Source organism: Helianthus annuus, chromosome 13 (assembly GCF_002127325.2).
Source record: "Helianthus annuus cultivar XRQ/B chromosome 13, HanXRQr2.0-SUNRISE, whole genome shotgun sequence".
NCBI lineage: Eukaryota > Viridiplantae > Streptophyta > Magnoliopsida > Asterales > Asteraceae > Helianthus > Helianthus annuus.
This window is the reverse complement of record NC_035445.2, coordinates 94,537,193-94,554,345: the sequence shown is the minus strand read 5'-3', so window position 1 is coordinate 94,554,345 and position 17,153 is coordinate 94,537,193.

Here is a 17,153-nt window from a genome sequence, read left to right as displayed (position 1 = left end):
CTTTTCTAGCATGAGCCACTTGTGGTTCTTGTTGTTGTTGACCGACTTGTTGATATATGGCTTTCCTATAGTACTCATCTTTTCCGAATGGATTCTTTGCTTCACTTGCTTCTCGATTTTTGCATCCCCTCTTGAAATGGCCTTTCTCCCTGCATAAAAAACAAGTAACTTTAGATTTATCAAAACCTAAAGTAGAAACATGTGCATCCAGAAAATCATTTCTTCTTGTAATCATTTTAAATTTTTCAGCTCTTCTCAAGACACTAGCTAGACACCATTTGATGTCCATGAGCTCCGTTTCTTCAGCAACTATCTGATCGTAATCCTCTTTCGTCAGCATAGGATTTCCGATCCTCCCTGCAACCAAACCTTCATAGGATTGTAGCACAGTCGCAAGTAATGCCATGTGATCTTTTGCATTTTCTTCAGAAAAACTTTGACCATCTGGAAGATTCAATGCAATGTTGCACTGTATCACACTACCATTTCCACTTTTTGAACTTTGAGAATGAAAACTTGAAGTTGAACTCTTTGGATTAACACTCGGATATGAAGAAAATCCACTGCTTTTTGTTGGAACTTTGATCAACATTTCCAGATGAGTATCCAGCACTAAAAGCAGTTTGGATTTTTGGACTCATTTCAACCTCTTGAACACTGCCTTTGTAATACATCTTCATATCTTGTTGACCACTCAGATTATTCATCCTCGCAATCTTTTGTTGTTTAAGATCTTGACCCTCAATCTTCTCGATGAACTGAGAAATTGTCAAACCATCATATTCTCCGGTGTTCTTTAAGATCATCAAAAATGTACCCCACTCTTTCTGAGGTAACGCATCAGCTAGTTTGTCGACCCATTCATCTTGATCTTTGGTTATGCTTAACAATGACATATAACGCACTAAGTGGCAATATCTTTCAATCAATTTCTTTGTATCTTCCCCTGGCAAACTTTTGAAAAGATCAAATTCTTTTTTAAGCAGTGCCTTTTTACTCTTAATCATTTTTTCACTTCCCTCAAATTTGACTTTAAGAGCATCCCAAATTGATTTTGCAGTTTTGTCATGTTGAAGCAATACAAAGATATCTTCTTTAATAGCTTGCTGAAGAAGACTAATCATCATCTTTTCTCTTTTCTGCCTTGTACATGTCTCGTTCTTTATCATTGAATTCAGAGATTGTTTTTTCAGTTTGCAGTTCAGTACGTGGTAGTACATATTTTTTTTTTCAAAATACACTCCCATGATCTCAAATGATTAGCTTGAACCCAGTTTTCAAACCGATCTTTCCAACCGTAATACTCCTCAATGCTCATTAGCTTCGGGGGTTTTTGCATAGTACCAGTTTCATTTTCCAAGTTCATGTTTTGAGCAATGGTAGCCGGAGTAGTCGGGGATGTGGCAAATGCGTTGTAAAATTCTTCACTCATGATTTGGTAACACAGTTTTCAAGACAAACACTTTTCAACCGAAGTCAGTGCCTCAAACGGAATTACTCCAAGCGAAATTACCTTCCAAGCGAGATTACCTGCACAATCAACTTTCAAATGAAATTAAAAGTTTCAAACGAAATTACCAAATGAATTTAAGTAATTCCGTGCGGAATTACTCAGTTTCACACGGAATTAGATTTGAAACGAAATTACTCAAACGAGATTCTAATTCCATGCGGAATTAGAAGATCTTTCAAGCGAAAGTAAGAGTAAATGGTTATTCCGTGCGAAATTAGTGAACAATTTCAAACGGAATTAGATGATGTCATCATTTTCGAACAAAATTTCAAGCAAAATTACCAATTTTGTCGGATTTAGTTTGAATTAAGGTCCAATTCTTTTAAGGCTTTGTTAAAACACTGTTTCGCTGATGATGTGAAAAATTCAGATCATTTTGACCGTTAAAACTTGTTCAATTTAGAAAAAAATGTAGAAGCAAGAAAATGAGATGAAATCAGGCTGAAATCGGCAGAACTCCTCCTCCTGAGCTCCGATACCACTTGTAGGTTCGTGCGCGGACCCGAAACGAGTCGATCAGAGGTGTTCTACTCAACATGAAAGGCGGAAACAGACATGATGAGTTGAATTCAGCTAGATATACACTTTAACTGTCATTTATATTGATCTGAAACAGTTTTATAGCAAGACGACACTTCGACAGAGCTTCGCCATCGGAAAACCCCAATCTAATTTCGTGCGAAATGACACGAAATCATAACTATTTATAGCCTAGCTAATTTCGTTTGAAACATGTGTAGGTCCCGTTTTTCCGGTGGATCGATAACGTAAACCTATCCTTGTTTATCACAAACACGGTAACGGGTGCGGAATCCCCGTGACGGTGCAAACCAAACAAAGTGAAAAACACGCGGAATAACCAATGATTCAATATCTATTGATTATGGACGAGTACAACCACAAACATATACAAACAATGTTTTAACAGACTCTCACTAAGTCTCTCTGTGCTCATCAGTTTCACACAGAAACTGAGAGGGGTATTTATACTAAACCAGACACAGACTTGACGAAACTAAACAGCACTCGACGTAACACAATTCAAAGTGACGAAACAAAAGTGTTTCGTCACCTAAACATTTAATCCATCTCCTGTTTCGTCGTTTGTAACTTGGCCCAAGACAAAAGTCAAGGCCCAAAGATTATTCGGCCCAAAGTATGTATCCCTTACGAAACAGATTCACTAATGTTCAATTGGTAAAGTTTAGACATCCATGACATCATCATGATGATGTCATGATGATGTGGCAGCGGAAACCGGCTCGCGGCGCTTCGTGCTTCGCGTGTCGAACTCTGGGGCGCACGACGAAGGAATGTCGTGACATCGGGCTTGAGCCGGACCTAACCGAGTCGAAACCAAGTTGAACCGAGTCGAGTCGAACCGAGCCGAGTCGCGTCCACACAAAATGTATCAACAACATGCTCAAACGATATTACATTTCATGCGATATTAAGACTTAAACGAAATTATGTTAATTCCGTGCGGAATAACACATGATATCTTCAAGCGAAATTAATTGGTTCAAGCGGAATTAGCTTTCTTTCATGATTTCTCGAACTTCGTGCCATGAGCAATGCTAGACTCGATACAAGACGAAGTCGACGTATGCACCAACATGTATTACGAATAGTATTGTAAATTAAAGTGCAATTGTCTATTCCTGATAACGTATTACCGAATTTGTTGAAGTAATGATACATATGCACATGTGCATAGATATTTGTTACTCGAAAAAAAAGTTTTTTTTTTATGGTAACGAAATATAGCGATTTTTTGAAAAAAAATATTAAAAAATTTTTTTTTGAGTGTTTTTTTATTTTTTTGAATTTATTTTGTGTTTACATTGGTTCTCGCGGTTCTCGCATGAACCTTACCCTATATATATATATATATATATATATATATATATTATTTTATTTTATTACCCAACTTATATTATATTATATTGTATGGCCTAACTTATATTTAATTGGTTATTTGTTAGATATTTCATTATCACCTATGGTCCACCAAATGTTTTATTGGTTATATGTTAAGCTACTCAAGTTTGGATAATTAGCTTGGTATATTTTGGGTGGATCTACTTTGTGTTTTTTTGTTATGATCATCTTCGAAAGTAAATATATGTTCGTTTGTGTTTGTTTATGTTCATTAACATTTGTTTGTGTTCGTTTGTGTCCGTGTGCGTTCATTAACGTGCGTTTGTGTTCGGTACCTAAATTAACAAACGAACACGAACAAGTTCATTTCCTTAACAAACGAACACGAACAAAAAATCTCGTTCGGTAAGTGTTCGTGAACACATGAAATCCTTAACAAACGAACACGAACAAGGCCGTGTTCGTGTTCGTTCGGTTCGTTTGCAGCCCTATTGATGAATATTCAAATAAGTTTAGAGGATCTTGTGATCCGTAATGTTAAAGGTATTTAACATCAAGCAGTTTCTAAAGTGTCTTCACTAGCCGGGCAACTAGTCGAATGAATGTCCACATTATTGATTCAAAATCAAATCTGGTCCGTTACTTTTCGTTTCCAGCCATCCACCATGAAATGTTAATTTCATGAAGAACTATATTTTAAGTTGTCGTCGTATATGGACACATTCACTTTATGCGTCTCCAAATAAGTTAAGAGGAACTTTTGATTCGGAAAGTTAAAGGTGTTTTACATCAAACAGTTTCTAAGTTGTCATCACTAGCCAAACCACAAGTCGAGTGAACGTCCACATTTTTTTATTCAAGATTAAATCTTGTCTATTACTTTTCATTTTCGAAACGGTCCTCCGTCATAAAATGTTAATTTTAACGTCTGGATTATATCTATACATCTTCTGATACCTAGCATAACTAACAAATTTAATTGTTTTTATCCTCTTTTTCAAATACTTGTTATAAAATTAGTGTAAAGATCAAATACAAATAAAAATGGGTCTTAACATAAAAAATACCTTTAACGTAAGAAATGAAGGAGATAATTTTTTTTCGGAAATTTTTTCCCTACTACTTCAATTTTTTTTTTTCCGAAATTAGTGGGGCCCAGCCCATTCAAACTTTCACTTTGCAAAAACAAAACCTAGTTGTTCACCTAAATTCAGCCGCCAACATCAGTGTATGAATAAACCAAACATCATCACCTTTCAACCCAACTTCAACCACCGTGAGACACCTCTCACCGCCACCAGGAACCGCCGTACGCTATCACTATTTCACTTTGGAATCTAAGCTATCAACTTCTGTATTTAGCACCATCATTAACCATAATCTGTCAGCACCGAGGTTTCATCATCCCATGGCTTTACATCCATAAGAACCGATGACTTGCCACTTTCTTTCTTCTTTGTTGATGCTTTTGCTTGATCGCATTCTTCGGCTGTTTTCTTTTCCTCGGATTTTACTGCGATGTTGACCGGAGCACCGAGGTGAACACTGGTTCTTCGCCAGGGGTATAAACATCAAACATTTATACCCACGAAGAACCTTCTTCATGGGTTTCTTACATGTTCTTTGTCAATCATGGGTTCTTCGTGAACACTGGGTTCTTCGTGAAAGGTTTTTCACGGCAGGGGGTTCTTCGCAGAGAATAGGTTATTCGGCAGGGGGGTTTATCGTGAGTGGGAGTTTTTCGTGGTGGCTAATGTGAAGAAACCCTATTCTTATCTTAACAGCCGCCACACTCACCTCAAGAACACAGCAACTATTCATTCACAGATCTTAACGAAAAACCTTCAAAACAAGATGAAAACTTGATTTTCTTGTTGTGAAACAGAAAACCCAACCCTTTTGTACAGTCCGATTCATCTCAGATCCGTATATTCAGGTCCAAATCTGGGTTTTTCTTCATGTTTACACCATTTTACATCTTGAACAAAAATCACTGATCTAGAGCACATGTGACTTAGCAAATGGTTAGATTCACTAAGTCAGGTACCATGGCACTGATACCGATTGTAAGTTCATGATTCGGACCGTGACCCATGATTAGTGTGTGATTATGTTCAAAGACGGAAAGATTAGAGACGGATAAAACAACTTCCTTGTATTAGCATAACATTACAAAGTGGCCCGATTACTAGCTAGCCGAACCATACCAAAGGAGCATACATCCGGGGAGAGACCAAGTGGTGATCTCTCCCCCAAAGTCTAAAACCTTCTTGAAGTTGCAAATGACTAAGGGTTGGTATTTAAAGCCACACCCCCTTGTCTTGCAAACACACACGATCAAACGAATAACCCTTTCGTTTGACCATTTCAAACGAGCGGGTCTATACACGTTTGTTTGACCGTTTCACTAACTATTACATAATCATCATAAAATAAATCTAATCTATTCGAACAACATCTGTAACACCCCAAAAATATAGATTCAATATTATACACTAAATGTCGGTTATGGTCACAATAGAATAACTAGGAATAAATAACCTAGTTAGTTAGTGTCTTGACATAATAGAACAAACATGGTTAAGATACCCTTTAAATAACTTATGTAAAGTGGAGGGACTAAACATGGGCAATTGCAACAAGTTTTAATTAAATCAATTAAAACACACAAAACACACACATATGTGTGTGTGTCTGTGATTTAACCAGAGCCAAGAAAGGGCTCTCATATTCAAACCCTAAACTTCAAAATCCATCAAATTGAGAAGCCAAATCAAGCCCAAATCGAAATCCAAACACAAAATAGTGATCACCTCAGTAAAGGGATCATAAGGTATATAAAATTTCATGGTTTGATTCCATCTTGAATTCTAGATGAACACATGAGATTCGAAATTGAGCTTGCATGATTGTTGTTTAGATGAAATTGTAATGAAATCATGTCTATGAGTAAACCCTAGTCATTAGTTTGTTGAATTAGTGCTTAAACTATGAAATTCATGATCATCCATTATGTGTGTTTAATGGGTTTCATAGGAACATGATGAACATTAGAATCATGAGTAGCAAACTAGTGCTAATAGAATTCTATGAAGTTAGTTTTGATATTGAAGTGTTAATTAGACACCAAATTGGAAAAGAATGTTAAACTTGGTAAAATAACTAGTCATGAAACTTGATTTTCTAATTTTATGAAAATCATGCTTATTAGGTGTTTGATAAAATGCCTAAGAGAAAGCAAAATGTTGAAATTTCGGACAAAAACGCATGTTTGATTGATATGGCAAATTAAGCGTTGTGTGTTATAAAAAGAGTTCTAAACGAATTGTGGTTGAACTCTATAGGCAAAGAAATCGGGTTTTCAAGCGGACAAGCCGGGGGCGATACGCGCTTGAAAGGAAAGCTTTGAAAGTACGCGACTTGTTGTCTCATTACATTTATGTAGACAAGCCTAGTTGTAGATATATTTAATGTTGTTATAGCGAAAATAGTTGCGTTTGGTGAGTCTAGGAAGTGATGGAATTCACTCGACAAACCAAACGGGTCAAAAGAAATAGTTGGAGCATGTATAATGGTCGAAATGGTAGTGTTCGAAGTGACTTGAACGTTACTCGTTAAATTTGAGTTATAAAAGCGTAAACCATGGAATGGAAGTGATACGCTAAGATGAACAAGCCCGGGAATGGGTAATTATGGATAGAAAATCAATGTTGATGAATTATGCAAATATGTAACCATGGTTTCGTTACATCATATTTAAATATTAATTATAGCTTGTTGGATTAGAATTAGCATTAAATGTGAACTCGTTATGTCGTTGAAGTGTCGAAGCTCACAAGACAAACGAAACAATTCAAAATATTGGTTAGAATAAAGCTTGGTATGTCATTGAAATGGTGGATTCCATTAGACAAACAAACGGGTCAAAACAATATCAAATTTGGAAATGTTGAAGTGATTTGATTATCACTCATTGATTGAATATTTTGAATGCGTAAGCTGTGAACCAGACACGCTAAACTTGTTACAAGTAAGCCCTTGGATATGGGTCAAAACCTTAGTATAGTGGTATCGTGAAATTGCCAAAATGCGTAGGCTTGAAATGTTGAAAATCAAGCATGACACTAATATGCACGCAAACCATGAGATGGAAACAAAACACTAATGCTTGGTAAAACCGGGGATGGTAAAATCGTTGAAACCAAGCGATGATAATAAACAAGTTGTATGATTTACAACAAACGGGTCGAATAGTCAAATAGTGGATTTTAGGCTAACTGTTTATAAACCAGAACTTAATGCAACAATGATGGTAAACGGGCTCGTAATTTAATTACAGCCACATAGGAAAAAGAATTACGTAAAACGCACTTGTAGAATAAAAGTTATGATCATTTAAAGTTGAATTTTTGTAAAAATGCGAAGCTGGGAATATGTAGCAACAAACCAAACGAGTTGCTGTTGAAAACAAGGGGTCGCGCCACGCGACGCCAAAGCAGAATCACTATCGCGTAACGCGACGTTGGTCGCGGCCTGCGACGGAGTTGAGCGACATGGTCGCGGCCCGCGACGGCCCTAACTGCTGCCAATTTCTTCGAATTTTGTTAATTTAACGCATGGGACTTGATTATATATGTTTCTAACTCATCAAAACTAACCCGTATGTTGGTTTTGAATTTAGGTAATCATAGGATGCATCCGGATTATGATCAAGTCAAGTAACAAGAACCGAACACTCGTCTTTGACGCTTCCGCAATGATGTAGTTTGTTTATGTTTAAAACAACTTATGTAAACAATTATCATTATCTTTTGAATGTCTCAAATTATGTATGGATGATAACTCTTAAAGTTTTTGAATGGAGGCATTTTCATGTAAAATGCTAGTTTTATTATTAAGATCTTGAATAATTGGGACGTGTGTTACAAGTTGGTAATCAGAGCTCAAGGTTGTTGACAAAGTGTGTTCGGTTCAAGCTTGATCAAACATCCGGTAAGAATTAGTTATTTCAGTAGATTTCATTAAAATATTAGAAAATGAATACGATTAGATGTGCATGGGAAGAGTGCGTAATACACTCAAACCCGGAAAGTGCACCAAACATGAATGGTCTAAGCAAGTTGTGAACTTGGCTAAACCAAAACAAAAGATGCGAATGATATAAAATAAAATGTTTAATAATTAGCATAAAAATTTCAGATTCAAGATGGCCGACGAAGGCAATGATGATACGGTGCCGATGGTCACCGAACAGATGAAAGAAATGTCCGGTGTAATCGGGGGGCGAATCAGCATCTCAACTAACTGAAGAGATGGAAGCTAAAATTTCCGAGGAAGTCGGAAAGCCAGTAGAAGCCAGTTTACCGCAGTTTGTGGAGAGACTACAAACCACAATCCTGCTAGTGGTGGAGGATATGATGACTGAACTAAAAGACAGTCTCTCACAAGAAAAAGAAGACGGAAGAGTGTTGGATGTGAACGCAAGTCCCGTAAAGAAATCGAAGCCTAATAAAGCTTCTAGGATAGGAGTTACAATAAGGGGATCACCTCAGTGTGAAATATGTGGAAAGACCCACCTGGGAAAATGCTACTTTAGAAACAAACCATGTCCCATTTGTAGAAAAGTGGGACATGTGGTTGTAAAGTGCCCGGGGACGGTGTTAGTGTGTTATAAGTGTTATAACCCGGGACATAAAAGGTCTGAATGCCCGGAATTGATTGGAACCGAAGATACGGTTGACACAAAGTTTGATACCCTGAAAGAGAAGGCAAGGTCTTCCCACATGACTGCCGCAGAGGCTAAAGCTGAAGCTGATGTCATTTCAGGTATGTTTATTACAAATATAATTTCACCATACTTTTATTCAATACTAGTGTGAACAATAGTTGCATAGGGGCATACATGAGTAGTGAAACGGGTGAATTATGTAAAAGAGATATATATGTGTCACACCCCAATTTTCCACGTGTCACTGGTGGGCCCGGTGGGGAGTATAGTGACGTAGTTGGCATCGTCATAGACAAACAACACAATATGTAAATGCACAGCGGAAGCAAAAGATAAATATATTACATTCCGAATATAAGTAATGTCAAAGTATTACAACGGAAGGTAAAGGATCCACAGGCGGATCAATAAAAGAAAACTGTTCAATAGACTTTAGGCATCTAGGACTTGCAAGATTCCCTAGTGACGCCCTGAGCTCCCAGCCAATTACGCATAGTACCTGTCACTTAACCTTTTGGAAAATACGTCAGTTTACACTGGTAAATACAATTAACTGACTCATTTTGGAAAAAGAGTTTGAAAAGTGATTTGAGTGCAAACGGCACAAAATATCTTGACACATTGATTAAAATGCACAGAGGCAAAATTAATCTTTATACTTGGGACAATTTTATTAATAAAAATCTTGTATCCGATTTACATGGTTGTCCAACATTTAGGGCCGGTGATTATACAATACAAGCCGGACAAGGTTAATCGACACACCACAAATATAATCTCACAAGAAGATAATCTCACGAGTGAGTATACGTTATACATATGCAACAGGAGGTGTTCTGCCTACACCTTGTGCTTACGTCGTGGCCATTCACTTTTTAAAATGAGCCAAGGATATCCAGGACACGGTCATTAACCCCCAATGTTATTTGTTATCAATCAACACAGATTAAAACGGGATTATGCAATTTAATCATCTCCGATTAAATAGTTTCTACACCCGACCAAGCGGTATTTTTATAATACCGTATCCCAAGCCCGTATAAGGGAAAATAAGTTAAAAGTATTTACCTGAGTTAGCTCCTGTCTTAAATAGCAAGAATAATAACTCAGCCGTATTCCTAAGTAAGCGTAGGTACAATTTACCGGAAAGCTCTAGTCTGGAACGATGGTATAAATAACCAATTAGGATACTAACGGGTCTTTAATTAAGCCTAAGCTTAGACCGGTTAGTTTTAAGGAAATATATGGTTCAAGCGCACGATTAAGCGAAAGACCGGATAGAACGTGATCTAGTCCCGACAAGTTTGAATACTTGTATAATATGGTTATACTAAATACATTCTGGATTTTGAGACAAAAATGATAACGTTTGACCCGTTTCGGTCAATTTACGCAGACTAGTTACGTAAACCAAACCGAACGCAAAAAGGGCGTTACGGGTAGCCAAAAGAGTCAAATGCAAGTTCCCTGAGATAGTATGCTTTAAATATGACATAATATCAGTAAGTTGTGTTCTATTATGCCCCGAATAAATTTAAACCCAATTTATGCCTTAGAAGGGCATTTTGGTCATTTAAAAGTTTATAAAAGAGTCAAATTAGAAATCTGAGTTTCGGGTCTGGTTTATACAGAAAATATACTTAATTTAACATGTTATAACAGTAGGGTATGACCCATATACCAAACTTAACATTTAAAATCAAATTATGCACCGTAGGGGTATTTTAGTAATTTCACAAGGGCTAAAAATGCCAAAACTGGAAATCTGAGTTCATATACTCATACTTACTGTTATTATATGAAAATATACTAATTACATCACTAGGTATAAGTCTTATATGTTTAAAATGGGTATAACGCTTACTATGCGTTAAAAACGCTTAAAAATGCGATTTAACGCCGTTTCCGGGTTTTCAAAGGAAAGCTGAGATTTTTATATTTCCAGAATACTTAAAATAACTTATTTAACATATAAAATCAGTAGGAAAAGGTTTCGGGTCAAAAGGATGTATAAAACTCATTTTATGGCTTAAACGGTCAAAACCGACATAAGCCGAAATAACTAAGCGATCCAAGATACGATCAGCCAAAAATTAAATAAAAATCATCTAAAATCCCAAAATATTATATAACATCAGTTGGTAAAAAGTTTTGTATCAAAACGTGGCCAGAAATAGGTTATACACGAAAAGGGCCGTTTATGTAACTTTATAATGTAGTTTTACGCTAATGGCCATAACTCACAATCTGGACCACCAACTGATCCGAAATTTTCGGTGCAAGTTTATATATTAGAAATAAAGATTTCTACTCTTTCACTTTTCCAAAAATCACGTTTTATATCAAAAAGGGAAAAATAGTCAACTTTATGCATAAATCGGAAACATGCATTCGAATCGGCTAAGCATAGACTCAATCAACAAAAATTCCAGAAAGTTTTACCAAAATAAAAATGGTCAAAAATACTCTCCAATACATATCTCAAACATGCATGTACGAATCCGAATCGATAGTCTACGAAATAGTCGTTTTATAAGACTTTCGGTTCCGATTCGTATTTATACTATAGATTGTCGAGTTGATGATGATAAAACTCATTCTTATATGTATTACAAGTTATTTATGATGATCAAACAGATTGCATGTCTATTATATTAACATTCAAGCTTATTTTCGCAAAAATCACTTCTGTTGACTTTTTAGAATCACGTTTGACTCGACAATTAACATGCATTTAGTGGGAATCAGATAATACCCTTTTGAGGGTTTGTTCCCCACATAATTACCAACATATTTGTGGTTTTAATTCGAGAAATGACTGAGGGAAATTCGTTTAATCAGAAAGTCAAAGCGTAAGAACAACCAGTTTGACTTTTACTAATAATCTATGAAAGAACGAATTAAAGATTGAATTGGAAGCTTACAAAGGTCCTATAGATGCTTAGTTACTACTAGGAATCGGCCTTGATGTTCAGAAAAGCTCCAGGAAGTTGTCTTGAGAGTTTTAAAAGTTGGATGTTCTTGATCACAATGTATGAGCTCAAAGAAATGAGCTTTTGATCTTGTTTTATGGATGAAATCAGAGGTTATAGAGAGCTTACTATTGTCCTGGGCATGCAAGGGATTTAATTGGTGCAAAAGGAGGTGTTGCAAGCTGTTATACACTCACCAAACTGACCCAAAGTGCAAAATTCGCATTTTTCTGTTACTGGGGGTCTCACGCGGCCCGCTTGGGGGTGCCAGGCGGGCCGCCTGGCTTTGTCTGATCCCCAAAACTTTGTTAAATGTTGCAGTTTGGTCCCTGCACTTTGGTTACGAGGTTTTGGCAACTTTTCTTGACTCGTAAACCCCCAAACTTGGTTTCTAGGAACCTTGGGACATTTACCAACATGGTAATGTCCTCGGATAACTTTGCGCTCAACCGAAAAGCCATGAAATTCGACGTTGACGCTTTTAGTCCCTTAAGTACGGTTTTGGCCATAACTTTCTCATACGTTGACGAAACTTCATGAAATTTTAACCACATATTCTAGTGAGTATATTTTAGCTTCTGAAAGCTTCGGGTCTGCCAAAAGTTCACTCAGAGGTATAAATTAAACATGTTGACACTTTTGGCCCCTATAGTTTGCAATACATCACTTTTGTGCAATTTCCGCGTCGTATGATCCATGAACCATCCGTTTAAGGTTATAAACATTATGTGGGGTTATCATAGAGCCTATTTATCCATTGTTGACACTTTGGACCCTTACGTTCCATAGTTTTCACTGTTTGTCACTTTTAGTCCCTCTGAAGTATGTTTTCACATACCGGACCCTTATGACACGTGTCAAGACATTATTGGACGAAATTTTTTCGAGGTGTTACATCCTCACCCCCTTAAAAGAAATCTCGACCTCGAGATTTACTGAAATAAATGAGGGTATTTCTCCTTCATCGTGGATTCCACTTCCCACGTATATTCAGGACCTCTACGGGCATCCCGTTTGACCTTATCAATAGGTACATGCTTCCTTCGAAGCTTCTTCACCTGTCGATCCTCAATCGACAATGGCTTTTCCACGAACTTCAAACTCTCGTCAATGTGTATATCTGTATGCGGTATAACTAGTGATTCGTCCGCGAAACACTTCTTCAAATTTCAGATGTGGAACACATTATGAATAGCGCTAAGTCCTTCAGGCAAGTTTAACTTGTAAGCAACTGACCCGACATGTTCGACAGTCTCGAAAGGTCCTTTGTATCTCGGGCTTAGCTTGCCTTTCTTACCAATTCGCATCACCCCCTTCCAGGGCGATACTTTAAGCAACACTTTATCACCTACATCGAAGTGAAAATCTTTGTGCCTTGGATCCGTATTCGATACGGGTTTATCATTATATCACAAGTCTTCCAACCGTTATGTGATAGTGCTTCTTGACTTATTGGCGAAACATATCCCTTAATCCTTAGGGTGCAATACATTGCGAGCTCCACCAAGCTCCTTAAATATGCTTTTAGCTCATAAGTTATATGATCTATGATACATTCGATTCCTTTGAATGATTTTTATATATAATCAGAGCTTAACTAGCCTGATACTTATTAATTTGGCACACCCTTCCAGAGTGATGTCTTTGATGAACCTTATTTCTTAACAAGGACTTAGGAGGGTTGCTATTTTTACAACTCTTTGACTTTTCTGCCAAAGCTGGCAATCTTACAGATGATCATGGATTTGCCTGATCTTATTCGTTGTTTCCAAGGCAACTATCAGACCGGATGATTGGACTTACCAATCTTCTATGTATCAATAGATAATTAACATTCCATCTAAGCAAGGTCTCCAAAGGAGTAGCCTTGATACTTATACATCACTATTATAGAAATGCTTATCTTAATGAGAGATGGTTCTTCCAACCATTACTTAAAACTAGTCTTAAGGGATAGTTAATTTTCTCAGTTAGTCGAACAATCGACGATCCTGGGCAGCTGATGGAAATTCTTAATTGTTGCTTAATTTGGGTTGTGGTATTCAATGCTTCAGCAGAATGAACCTTCTTTCTTAAATAACAATACCGATTTCTTCAGGATATCGAGTTAGGCTATATGAATCCTTTATTTTAAAACTTACTTAATCGGGGTTTCGATTCTTCCAATGATGGTACTAGCTACCTTGAAGGTTTCATAATAGAATAACCCGAAATGGGATATAGATCTTAACTCTACTTGTCTCTCAAGAGGTGAACATGGTAATTCTTATAAGGAAGCTAATTATGACACATAAAGATGTCAGAGATTTCCGTACTCTCAGGCTTTGGCTCATCTGTCGCTGTCGGTGTCAGATAATGACACATTCCTTTTACCATTGCAAAGATGCCCTAAGTAGAGATACTTATAAGGACATTTTTATATTGGATATCTTCTTTGAATACTACTAGTCGACTTTAGTACTATATGACTATTGGGATATCTTCGGGGATCCCATGCATTAAACCTCCATACTGATCAGGCATGGAAGCAATCTATGGGACACACTAGGATACGCAAATCCCCATATGGCACTTTTATCAAACATAGTTGGCATTCGCAGGCGATATAAAACAATGAGAAAATAATAAAATAAAATAAATAATATATATTGTCGTACTCTTTCTGGGGAAAGGTACTCCAGATTCTTATGAAAGGATTTTCTCCGAGGATGCAAGAGAGGTCATTAAAGATTCCATTGGTAATTTATACCTCATATTTAATATATGGAGTCCTTATGAAGAGTTTTAAAAAATCTGATATACTTATAGTTTACGAAGGATTTACTGGTACCCGAACCAAAATAAAACTCTTAGCATTTAAATTACTGATAAAACGACAAGGAATTGTACCTGATGTCATTATTTATGGGCCAGCTTAGGCACTTTAGGCGTTTTCAATTTTTGGCTTTACTTCCTCCGCCGCATTTCCTTTGACATATTTAGGGCACGTAGTCTTGATGTGGCCTTTCTCATTACAGCCAAAACAAACTGCATTCTTCATGTCCTTACAGTCCAATGCTTTATGTCCCTTAGACTTGCAGATCCCACAAGCCCTGGGCTGTGACTTGGATCTTAGTTCGAACCTGCATTTCCCATAATGGCGCTTCTTGCAGGTCTCACATACTGGTTTCTTGTCAGACTTTTGTTTGTTCTTTTTCTTAGAACTCTGGGAGTTATCTACCTCCCTTTTCCTTTTTAGTTCATCCTTTGCATCCGAGGCATGAACGAGATCCTCCTTAAGAGCAAGGAAATGTGGTCCTAGATAAAACTTGGACCGAGCAGCATGGGGCTCCTTTAACTTTTTCACGGCCTTTTTCACAGCTTTTCCAACGGCTGCGTCTATCATATTTTGAAGAACATCTTTGGAAATTCTAAGGTTTACAATTTCAGCATCATTAGCATGTGTCGCGTCATCAATGGCGCGATTGACTGTTATCTTACCCGAGTTTGCCATACTCGATATTGGTTCCTAATACCAATAAAACAATTTCTTAGTTGAAATCCAACAACTGCTATTTTTCACTCTGATGGCCTTAATATATACTAACCATGGTGTCAATCACCTATACAGGCTATTATAGCACTAATATTTTTAATGAACGTTATTTAAAATATATTAATATTACTTAGCCTAGGTCGCAAAAGACCATCAATGGCATTAAAGGTTTGGACCTAGTCCATTACCTTTCTGACAGAGGATCAAAACGTCACATCTGACTTTATTATATTAAAGAATTTAGGGAGCTTGAAAGCTTACCATAGGAATATCAGAAAAGAGTGATTCCTATTTAGATATAAAATATCCATCTAAGGTTTGTTGGAGCATTTTCTAAAGTATCATCGGCCAGTTCCTTCTTCGTATAAGATGACCGAAGTCCTACTAAGACAGAGACAACAGTTCTCAACCGTGATCGTTCATTATTGAATCACATGTGTCATTATCAATTAAATTTCTGCATAAACTGCTTGATAAGGAAAAGTACCTGCTATATAGTTATCCTTCCTAGCATTCATCCAGAAGACTCATGCATTTGATTTTCCTGGCCTCTCAGGCTTCTTTATAAGCTTTGGGCAGTTGGTTTTGATGTGCCCTTCCTCGTTACAGTTGTAGCATGTGGCGTTCTTTAACCCCTTGCATTCTAAGGTTTTGTGGCCCTTGGTCTTGCAAATTCCACATAATTTAGCGCGTGGGTCTATTGTACATTTTCCTAAATGCTGCTTTTTGCAGTTATTGCATTTGGGTCTGTTATCAGACTGACTCGAGTTCTTCCTCAACTCGGAATCTTTCCCATGTTCCGAGCTTCCCTTCTTCTTCTTGTTAGTTTGATGAGAGTTTTCCTCCTCTCTTTCTCTTCTTCTCTCGCCAGAAGCCTTAACAGACTTAATTCTGATTGCATCTAAGGTGAGAGATAAGGATAAGTCCACCGCGGACCTATATGTGGTTGGCCTAGATGCTTTAACATTTCCTTTTATCTCTGGTGCTAGGCCTCCAATGAAACGCGCTATGCGTTTAGGTTCAGGGGTGACTAAATAAGGAACTAGGCGGGACATAGTGTTGAAACTTGTCACATATGCCGGACAATTCAAATCTTCCATGACCAAAGTCAAGAAGTCTGATTCTATCTTTTCTACTTCATGCTGAGGGCAATAGTTTTCCTTGACTAAAGCAACAAATTGTCCCCAAGATAAGTTGTAGAGTAGAACTTTCCCCGTGGCTTGGAGCAATGATCTCCACCATGCCAACGCTTCTCCTTTAAATGATTGTGAAACAAATTTCACAACATCTTGCTCCGCACAACCGCTGATGTCAACAACGGCGTCCATCTCATCGAGCCATGTCATGCAATCGATGGCCCCATTTTCTCCTGTAAAGTCTCTGGGCTTGCAAGAGATAAAATATTTATATGAACATGTCTTAACTGGTGCCTCTTGATGAAACACAACTTGTCTAGACGGAATACTCCTTTGATTTGACAAGTCATGATCATCGTCCCCCCTTGACTCATATGTTTTAGGAGGG